This window comes from Cebus imitator, unplaced genomic scaffold (genome assembly GCF_001604975.1).
Source record: "Cebus imitator isolate Cc_AM_T3 unplaced genomic scaffold, Cebus_imitator-1.0 Scaffold50, whole genome shotgun sequence".
Classification (NCBI taxonomy): Eukaryota; Metazoa; Chordata; class Mammalia; order Primates; family Cebidae; genus Cebus; species Cebus imitator.
This window is the reverse complement of record NW_016107365.1, coordinates 2574733-2585795: the sequence shown is the minus strand read 5'-3', so window position 1 is coordinate 2585795 and position 11063 is coordinate 2574733.

The window sequence follows — 11063 nt, the reverse complement described above, 5'->3', positions numbered from 1 at the left end:
CAGATAGAGAGGAACAACCAGTATCAGCCTTTCTAAAAAATACCAAAAAATAAAGAACATCAACATAATTAAGAAATTGCGTCAACTAATGGACAAAACAGCCAGCTAACATTAAAAGACAGTATTAAACTCACATATATTAATTCTAAATTTAAATCGACTAAATCCCCCAATCCACAGACACAGACAGGCAAAAAAAGCCAAGACCCATTGGTATGCTATATCCAGATCCATCTCACATGCAAGGATACACAAAGACTCAAAACAAAGGGATGGAGAAAAATTTACCAACCAAATGGAGAGCAAAAATAAATAAATAGAAAGCAGGAGTTGCAATTTTTGCTGATAAAGCAACAGAGATCAAGAGAGGCAAAGAAGGATATTACATAAAGATAAAAGGATCAATGTAACAAGAAGAGTTAAAGATTCTAAATATATATGCACCCAATACAGAAATACCCGGATATATAAGACTTATAAAGAGACTTGGACTCCCACACAATGATAGTGGGAGACTTCAACATCAGTATTAGACAGATCAATGAGACAGAAAGTTAACATCGATATTCTGGACTTGAACTCAGATCCAGAACAAGTAGACTTAATTAACATTCATAGAACTCTCCACTTTAAATACACAAAATATACACTCTTATCAGTACTACATCACACCTATTTACAGGTTTAAATGAAATATTGGTTGGCTTCTTGTTAATTATTTTCTTCCCTCATTTTTTTTTTTTATGTCTCTATTATTAAACACAATTACAGGCATACCTATTTTTAGACTGCATTCTAGCCCGGGCAATAAAACAACACCCCTGTTCTCTCTCCCTCTTCCTCTTTCTTCCTTTCCTTTATTCTTTTTTTTTGTTTTTCTTTTTCATTTTTATTCTTTTTCTTTCTTTCTTTCTTCCAAAAAAAACCAAAAAAACAAAAAAAACAAAATTAGGTGGAGAGAGATCCAAGATGGCCGATTAGCAGCAGCTCAGGATTGCAGCTCCCAGTGAAGGCGCAGGGAGTGAGTGGACACCAGACTTCCAGACGAATTTTTGTTGCCTACAGACCAGGAGATTCCCAGCGGAGAAGCCCCACGGGTTGCCAGCACGACTCTTTTGGCTGGCATGGCTGTTTTGCCAGCATCCCGGTGCAGTGGTTCTCAGTGCGGAGTATGCGGGACTGGGTGCCCTTTTTGTTGGCGTTTGGAGCTCCGGCAAGGCAGAGTCGCCCATTTAGCTGATTGAAAAGGGGACTGAAGCCGGAAGCCAGACCGGGAGATTCCTGGGCAGAAAAGCGCCATGAATCTCAGTGCTGCTGTTGCAGCCAGCGCGGTCACGGCACTGGAAATTGCATAGATTCTGGCGCCTTTTTGGTGGGTGACTGGGGGACCTGGGAGAGAATCGACTGTTCAATTAGGAAAAGAAAAAAGGGGGCTCCAAGGCGTGGAGCCAGGTGATCCGGCTCGGCTGGTCCCACCCCCCCCAAAAAAAACAGCAATTGGAAACACTGATGGTTGAGAGTTTCACAGCAAGCACAGCTGAACCTGGGAAGGTCCAGCTCTGTGGGGGAGGGGTGTCTGCCGAAGGAAAACAAAGAAACAGAAATAACATCACCACCAACAAGCTGAACGTCCACTCAGAGACCCAATCTGAAAGTCAGCAATTACAAGGACGACAGGTGGATAAATCCACAAAGATGGGAAGAAACCAGTGCAAAAAGGCTGAAATCAGAATGCCTCTCCTCCTTCAGGGGATTGCAGCTCCTTATCGGCAAGGGAACAATGCCTGATGGAGAATGAGTGTGATGAATTGTCAGAATCAGGCTTCAGAAGGTGGATAATAAGAAACTTCTCTGAGCTAAAAGAACATGTTCTAACCCAATGCAAAGAAACTAAGAACCTTGAAAAAAGGTTTGACAAAATGCTGACGAGAATAGACAATTTAGAGAGGAATATAAGTGAATTAATGGAGCTGAAAAATACAATACGAGAACTTCGAGAAATATGCACAAGTTTTAACGGTCGAATTCATCAAGCAGAAGAAGGGGTATCAGAGGTCAAATACCAACTCAATGAAATAAAATGAGAGGACAAGATTAGAGAAAAAAGGGTAAAAAGGAATGAGCAAAGTCTCCAAGAAATATGGGACTATGTGAAAAGACCTAATCTACATTTGATAGGTGTACCTGAATGTGACGAAGAGAATGAATCCAAGCTGGAAAATATTCTTCAGGATATTATTCAGGAAAACTTTCCCAACCTAGGAAGGCAGGACAATATTCAACTCCAGGTAATACAGAGAACACCACAAAGATATTCCTCAAGAAGAGCAACCCCAAGGCACATAATTGCCAGATTCACCAGGGTTGAAATGAAGGAGAAAATGCTAAGGGCAGCCAGAGAGAAAGGTCAGGTTACCCACAAAGGGAAGCCTATCAGACTCACAACAGATCTCTCAGCAGAAACCCTATAAACCAGAAGAGAGTGGGGGCCAATATTCAACATCCTTAAAGAAAAGAACTTTCAACCCAGAATTTCATATCCAGCCAAACTAAGCTTCATAAGTGAAGGAAAAATAAAATCTTTTGTGAACAAGCAAGTACTCAGAGATTTCATCACCACTAGGCCTGCTTTACAAGAGCTTCTGAAAGAAGCACTACACATAGAAAGAAACAACCAGTATCAGCCATTCCAAAAATATACCAAAAGATAAAGAGCATCAACATAATGAAGAATCTACATAACTAATGGGCAAAACACCCAGCTAGCATCAAATGGCAGTATTAAACTCACATATATTATTATTAATCCTAAATTTAAATCAACTAAATGCCCCAATCAAAAGATACAGACAGGCAAATTGGATAAAAAGCCAAAACCCATTGGTATGTTGCATCCAGACCCATCTTACATGCAAGGATACACAAAGACTCAAAACAAAGGGATGAAGGAAGATTTACCAACCAAATGGAGAGTAAAAAAAAAGCAGTAGTTGCAATCCTAGTCTCTTATAAAATAGACTTTAAAGCAACAAAGATCAAAAGAGGCAAAGAAGGTCATTACATAATGGTAAAATGATCAATGCAACAAGAAGAACTAACGATCCTAAATATATACGCACCCAATACAGGAGCACCCAGATACATAAGGCAAGTTCTTAATGACTTATAAAGAGACTTGGACTCCCACACAATAATAATAGTGGGAGACTTTAACATCACATTGTCAATATTAGACAGATCAATGAGACAGAAAATTAACAAGGACATCCAGGACTTGAACTCAGACCCAGAACAAGTAAACTTAATAAACATTTACAGAACTCTCCACCCCAAATCCATAAAACATACATTCTTATCAGAACCACATCACACCTACTCTAAAAGTGACTACATAATTGGAAGTAACTCACTCCTCAGTAATTGCATAGCATTTCACAGGTTCAAATGAAATATTGGTTGGCTGCTTGTTTGTTATTTTCCTCCCTTATTCCTTCCTGTCTCCATTGTTAAACACAATTATTGGCATAAAAGAGATTTTCAGTAGTCATTTTTAGACTGCATTCTAGCCTGGGCAATAAAGCAAGACTCCTGTTCTCTCTCCCTCTTTCTCTTCCTCTTTCTTTCTCTCTTTCATTCTTTTTTTTCTTCCTTTCTCTCTTTCTTTTTTCTCTCTTTTAAAAAAAAATTAGGCAAGCAAAAATAGAATTTACTATAAACAGTGATACGGTTTGGCTGTGTCCCCACTGAAATCTCATTTTGAACTATAGTTCCCATAATCCTCATGTGTCATGGGAGGGACCCAGTGTGAGGTAATTTAACCATGAGGGTGGTTACCCTCATGCTGTTCTCATGATAGTTATCATGAGATCTGATGGCTTTATAAGGTCTTTTGCCCCTTTTGCTTCGCACTTCTTGCTGCCACCATGTGAAGAAGGATGGACTAATATAAATGAATCTTTACTAAAGAAAATTCTAAGGTATGGGCCAGGTGTGGTGGCTCATGCCTGTAATCCCAGCACTTTGGGAGGCCCAGGTGGGCAGATTACCTGAGATCAGAGTTCTAGACCAGCCTAGCCAACACGGTGAAACCTCGTCTCTACTACAAAAAAAATTAGCCAGGCTTGGTGGCATATGCCTATAGTCCCAGTAACATGGGAGGCTGAGCCAGGAGGATCACTCGAACCAAAGAGGTGGAGGTTGCAGTGAGCCAAGATTGTGCCACTGCACTCCAGCCTGGGCGACAGAGAAAGACTCCATCTCAAACAACAACAACAACAACAACAACAACAAAAGCCCACAAAAAACAAAAACAAGAAACCAAAAACAACATGGAATGAGTAGAGGAGGAAAGATGTTATAAACATCAATTAGTGCTAACTAGTTGCAGAAAAGAAAAAGAATTTTAGCAGCCACCCATGGTCTCTTCCTTGCTTTATTATTAAAATAATATATGTTAACCAATTTTCTTCTCTTTCTGATGAATCAATGGTAATCAAAAACTTCATCCTTAGGATACCAGGAATTAAAAAAAAAATCTATTCAGAAATCAAATTGTATTTGTTTGTTCTAGCTCTTTGAGCCCCTCTCTGAAGCAAATAATGCCCACCAAGGCTCTGAAGCCTATGCATGGGGGAAGGAAAGTAGAGAGGAAAGAGGAGACAGAAGAGAAGAAAAACCTATGTTAAATATTACTAATTTTTGACCTGATATATATATATATATATATATATATATATATATATACACACACACACACACACACATACATATATGTATGTATATGCATATACATATATTTATAAAACAAAAATTCCTTAAAATACCTTTATTCATACTCATATAAATGAATAAAGAGTGGGAAAGGAAAGACCCTCCCTATACTAGGATGCCTACTTAAAAATGTAGAAAAACACAATTTGGTAATCCACATACTAATAATTGACTCAAGGTAAGACAAATTGATAAATGCTAAAACTACTGGGGGTGTAATGAGGAAAAAGGATACAGTATTTGGATAGTTTCAAGTATTGGTCCACAAGATACTTATTAATTGCAGAGAAAGTAGTAACTTTACATTTGAAAAACATGGTAGATACCACCTTAATCAAGGGATCAAGGTTGATATTACTAATGATACAAATTCATATGTTTTCCCTGTGGAACAGTATTTCTGCAAACAATCCAAATTTCTGGATCCAATATTAAGGAAACAGCAGATGAACCAAATGTGAGACATTCTACAAAATAACTGGTTTTTCCTCTTTAAAAATGTCAGTCATGAAAGACAATGATCGAGGAAACTTTCCAGATTGGAAACAAAGAGATAAAGCCACCTGAATACAATAAGTGATCTGGGAGTTTTCTTTGCCAAGGTTGCAAATTGAGTCTTAATTTTGATCATGTTTTTGTGGCTATGTAAGATAATATTTTAGGACATACAGTTTGAGGTATTTATAGTTAAAGGGGCATCTGTAACTTACTCCCAGATGTTTCGGGTAAAAAAAGAGTTGTAGTTATTAATATTTATTTCTCTATAAAAAATTACCCTAAAACATAGACGATAAGAACAATAATAATATTTACTCATTAATATTTACCCAAGTGAATACCTTATGTGTGGTTGTTATGGAAACAACCAAGATGTTCAACAAGTAAAATGATAAACTGTAGCATATCCATATAATGGAATACTACTTAGTAATAAAAATAAATGAGCCATTGATTCATGCAAAACTAATGAATCTTAAATGCATTTTGCTAAGAAAAAGAAACCAGATTCAAGAGGCTATATGATTTGATTTCTATGACATTGAAAAGACAAAACTATAGAGTTGGAAAATAGATCAGCGCTTGCCAAGGAATAGGAGAAGGGTGAGTCATTGACTACAAAGGACCTGTATGAAGACGGAGTTTAGGGTGATGGAACTATTTTGAATAGTTCTAGGGCAGTGAAGACATGTCTTGCTACATTTATTAAAATACAAGTTTTACTGCAAACAGATTTAAAAAATAAATCAGGAAATCAGGGAAAGTGGGAATCCAAGTATGAAAAGCAGATTGAGATAAGTGAATTTAATTTTGTCATGACCTCATTGAAAGGAGAGATGAAAAAAGGAGCTGACCTAAATAACTTTGGAAAATGGTGTAATTTGAAAATTTGGAAAGTGATGTAATTTTGAAACCACATGTTTACTAGACTTGGACAAATTTGTAAACACACCGAAGATAACTGGAGCTAAGTTTACTGCTTTCAGAAAAATAAATTATAAATAAGTAAAAGAGTGGGAAGAAAGAGACTAGAATGGATTGTAGTTGAAGATATATGAAGTTATGTTTATTTTCCTATAGTAATAGAGAAATGTAGATATGTGGGTATACATGGGTTTCTATATAAATATTTTTTCCTTGCCCTGTTCAGCAAGAGGACTAGAACAGTGGCAGGAGCAGTTAACTCACACAATGGCTGGATCTTGGTTTCTAAATGCCACCCTCCAATAAAAAGAACCAGGACTTCTTAGGGACCATGCCAACTCTAGGGCTGGGGCAGGAAACATTCAAGAAGAGCCTGGAGCATCATATAGTGCCAGAAAGAAGCACCACAAAATAAAAAAGGATGGGAGTATGTCAAAAGTACACTGCTAGGTGCAATGGTATGTGCCTGCAATCCTAGCTATTTGGGAGACTGAGGCAAGAGAATCACTTGAGCCCAGCCTGGGCAGTATAGCAAGATCCTGTTTCTAAAACAAGCAAAACACACACACACACACACACACACACACACACACACACACACAAATCAATCTGAATATGTTCCCAAAAGTCTAAGCCAGAACAAGTTGGGCTATGAAATGATGAGATTATAATCCAAAGAATACAACAAATATTCATGAATCCACACTAATATAAGTTATTAGATAAACAGATAAGGGAGAAGGAACAGTCTTCTTTAGAGAGGAATTCCAAATAGGGTATGTAGATGCTCCCCTTTCCAGGAGGTGAGGTTTAATTCTTGTCCTCCAGAGTGTGGGCTGAACTTGATTAGCAGTTCAGACCTTAAGGTTCTCCTCACTCTCTGAAGAAGGAATGGAGAAGTCACGTGGCAGGGGGAGGGGTAAGGGAACAGGAAGAGAGGGAGAGAACGAGGAGAGAGGTAGAGGAAGTGTATTTCCCAAAAGAGGAAGAGAGGAGAGGGAGAGGGAAACTGAGCTGAGAGATACAGAAAAGGGCCAGATGGCAGACACTTGTGAAAATTTGATAGGCCCAAAAGAACTGTAAGAAACAATCTTAGTATGTCAAGTATTTCTGCAAAATATTGGGAGCAGAGGTTGAAGAACATATGTTTAAGGGACCTTGGGATTAATGGAAATAAAGACATCTAAAAGGTAGGAGAAAGTCTTATTCAAATTTGAATTTACATATACAGGTTATCTTTTATGTTTCAGAAGAAGAAGATAGAAGCTTTCTGAGACATCCATGGATCTTCCTAAACTATTCAATAAAAATGTTTTTGTTGGGTCCGGGTGTGGTGGCTCATACCTGTAATTCCAGCACTTTGGGAGGCCAAGATGGGTGTATCACTTGAGGTCTGGAGTTTGAGACCAGCCTGGCTAACATGGTGAAACTCATGTCTACTAAAAATACAAAAATTAGCAGGGCATAGTGGCACGCACCTGTAGTCCCAGCTACTCGGGAGGCTGAGCCAGGAGAATTGCTTGAACCTGGGAGGTGGGGGTTGCAGTGAGCTGAGATTGCGCCACTGTACTCTAGCCTGAGCAACGGAGTGAGACTTCATCTTAAATTTTTTTTTTTAACTTGGGACATTATTCAATATTAAATACAAAGCTACAGTAATTTAACTTCCAACCACAAAACAGATTTGCTGTAGATAGAAAATGGATTAATTTAACAGTAAATGTATTTATTAATACCATGCAGCTCACTATTTATATACAAAACTCTGGTAGATAGAAAAATTAGAAATAGCCATCTATTTTTTGCCAGATTTGCAAGTGAGATCAAATTGGCAGCTTTGGAAGATTAGAAAAAATAACAATGCCAAATAAAACTTTCTTCTGACAATATGATGATATAACTGGAATGGCAATTCCTATCAGAAAGCCACAGAAGATAGTTTAGTATTGATCTCTGGTGAAGCAAAAAGCCTGATAGATATTAAATAACTCCATTTGGCTAGTTGCCAACAAACACTTGAGGAGCTCCTGTCTTTATCAATCATTTTTTTTTTTTTTTTTTTTTTTTTGAGACAAGAGTTTCGCTCTGTTGCCAGCTTGGAGTGCAGTGGCACGATCTTGGCTCACTGCAACCTTTGCCTCCTGCGTTGAAGCAATTCCCTGCCTCAGCCTCCCGAGTAGCTGGGATTACGGGCACCCACTACCACACCTGGCTAAGTTTTGCATTTTTAGTAGAGATGGGGTTTCACCATTTTGGTCAGGCTGGTATTGAACTCCTGACCTCATGATCCACCCCCCTCGGCCTCCCAAAATGTTGGGATTACAAGCGTGAGGCACTGAGCCTGGCCTATGAACATCTTTAATTTGGGATTATGACAACTCATTCCTTTGGCTGATGAAACTGTAGGACTTAACCAAATTAGATGATGGGGTAAGGACTAGTGGGCACCTTGTTCCTTCATTAACCCTGAGTGAGTCTTAACTGAATGTCTCTCTTGTTTCTTTCCCATACTCAATATGTGAGCCAAGTCAGAGTGGGGAAATGTTCCCCACACTGACAGTGTGCAGTCTTGACTACCATCATCAGGACTCTATATTGTGGCATGGCAAACCTCACAATCAGACAGGAACAAGCAACCATAAACAGATATATCAGGCCTTTGGACAATAATCACCTATATCAGTCTGTTAATTGAGCTCTGTGTTGGTAACAACTTTACCTAAAAATGGGTGGCAGTGACAGTATTTTTATTAAAGCATGGGCTCTTGAGCCACACTGACCAATCATTGGGATTCAAATCCTGGTTTCATTACATATGACTTATTTGCTTCTCTGTGAACCAGGAATAATAGAACTTACTTCAGAGGCTGTCAAGGTTAAATGAGTTAACATACATAAAGCACTTAGACATGTCCTCATTCATTCAACAAATATTTACTGAGCACTTACTTTGTTTCAGGAATTGTTCAGGGCACTGGAAATACTTGAGCAAACAAAATACACAAAGCCTCCGATGTCTTGTGAAGCATACATGCTATTTTGTTATTGTTGATAAAAGGGAACTTCAATTTCCCAAGAACTCTCTGGGTCCTTGCTAACTCAAAGTGAGTGAGGTCCATAAACAAGCCATGAGGCATCACCTGGAAGCCTATGAGGAATGCACAATCTCAGGACGGATCCAGACTTAATGAATCAAGAGATGTATTTTAACAAGATTCTCAGGAGACACACATGTATATTAATGTTTGAAATGTCCTGTCTAGATCATAAATCCTGTACTTGGACTTAAGGAAATATCTGGAAGGTTTCCTGCATTCCAAGGTGAGAATGGCATTGAAATTTTAAAACTGCTCTAAAAAAATGTTTTCAAGATTATTTTCATGTCAAAATGCATGTTGAAGTAAGTGGCCTTAAGGGGTGGAAATATGCTTATTATATATGTCTATGCCTTACATTCCTACAAAATATTATTAGGATACTAACATTCCAGGGCTAATCTAGGTAAATGGCTCCCTCTAATGGAAACATTTTGATTTATACATCAACGGGTATTAAGCTTAGAGTCCTAAGAGAATCTCAAGAAAAATAAAACTCATTTTAAGAATCTTAAGGAAAATGTGCATGCCTATAAGGGACAAATAAAGGATGAAGTTTAACAAAAACAGAAATGCTTGTAAAATCCTAGTATACATGGAGTAAGACTTAGTAACCTTTAATTCCTTCCTTTTCACATATAATAAAGAGTGCGTCTCTGAACAAGTGCTAACTTTTAAACTGTAATGAAGTGTTAAAAAGACAGCATCTCAGATTTACTTTTCTATTTGGGGAATATGTGCCTTCAAAGTGAAAAAGTAAAAGTACTTAAGGAATATTTGACAGTAAAGATGACAAAATTTCAATGGTAAAAACTTCAATTACCTTTGCACCAACCTAATATACTATCTGTCCTTGTAGAAAATATTGAATAGTTAACAACAAGAGCTCTTATGCCCTCCAGTTCCCAAGAATACTGGATTGAAATGATCTTAACACACCATATAACATGTTAAGTGTTGTTATAAATTTGCCTTTTTAGGACAGGCATAGTGCCTCATACCTGTAATCCCAGCACTTTGGGAGGCCGAGGCAGGTGAAACCACCTGAGGTCAGGAGTTCAGACCAGCCTGGCCAACATGGTAAAACCCTGTCTCTACTAAAAAAATAAAAATATTTTAAAAATACAAAATATTAGCTAGTCATGGTGGCAGGCACCTGTAATTACAGCTATTTAGCAGGCTGAGGCAGGATAATTGCTTCAACTGGGGAGGTGGAGGTTGCAGTGAGCCAAGATAGTGCCATTGTACTCCAGCCAGGTAACAAGAATTAAACTCCATCTCAAAAAAAAAAAAAAAAAAAATCGCCTTTTTCCCCAGTCCTGGTTTTATTATAAAAGATGAATTTGCACAAATAGGTCTTCTCTGGTGCAATGAAGTTATGTGTGAAACATGAGTATTTATGTACCATTTAAATAAGAACATCCGTGTACTCACCACCCAGGTACAAAGATGTTCATGATTGTATTTTCAGCTCTGCTTCACAGATGTAGTCATCTTAATTTTGTATTATACATGTATACATGCATCACTATGTTTTGTTTTTAAACTTTGATATAAATGGCTTCTCTGTAGGTACAGAATTGAGACTGGATTCTTTGGCCAAGCTCTACTTTAAAAATTCATCCATTTTTGGGGGCATTTGGGTTATTCCTTTGTTGTTGTTGTTATTATTGCAATGCTGAGAGACATTCTTGTTTCCTGGCACATGTCAATTTATTCTAAGGTATATATACACTGTACATATAGCGTGGGGGTAGAATATAGGTTTAGGGGTAG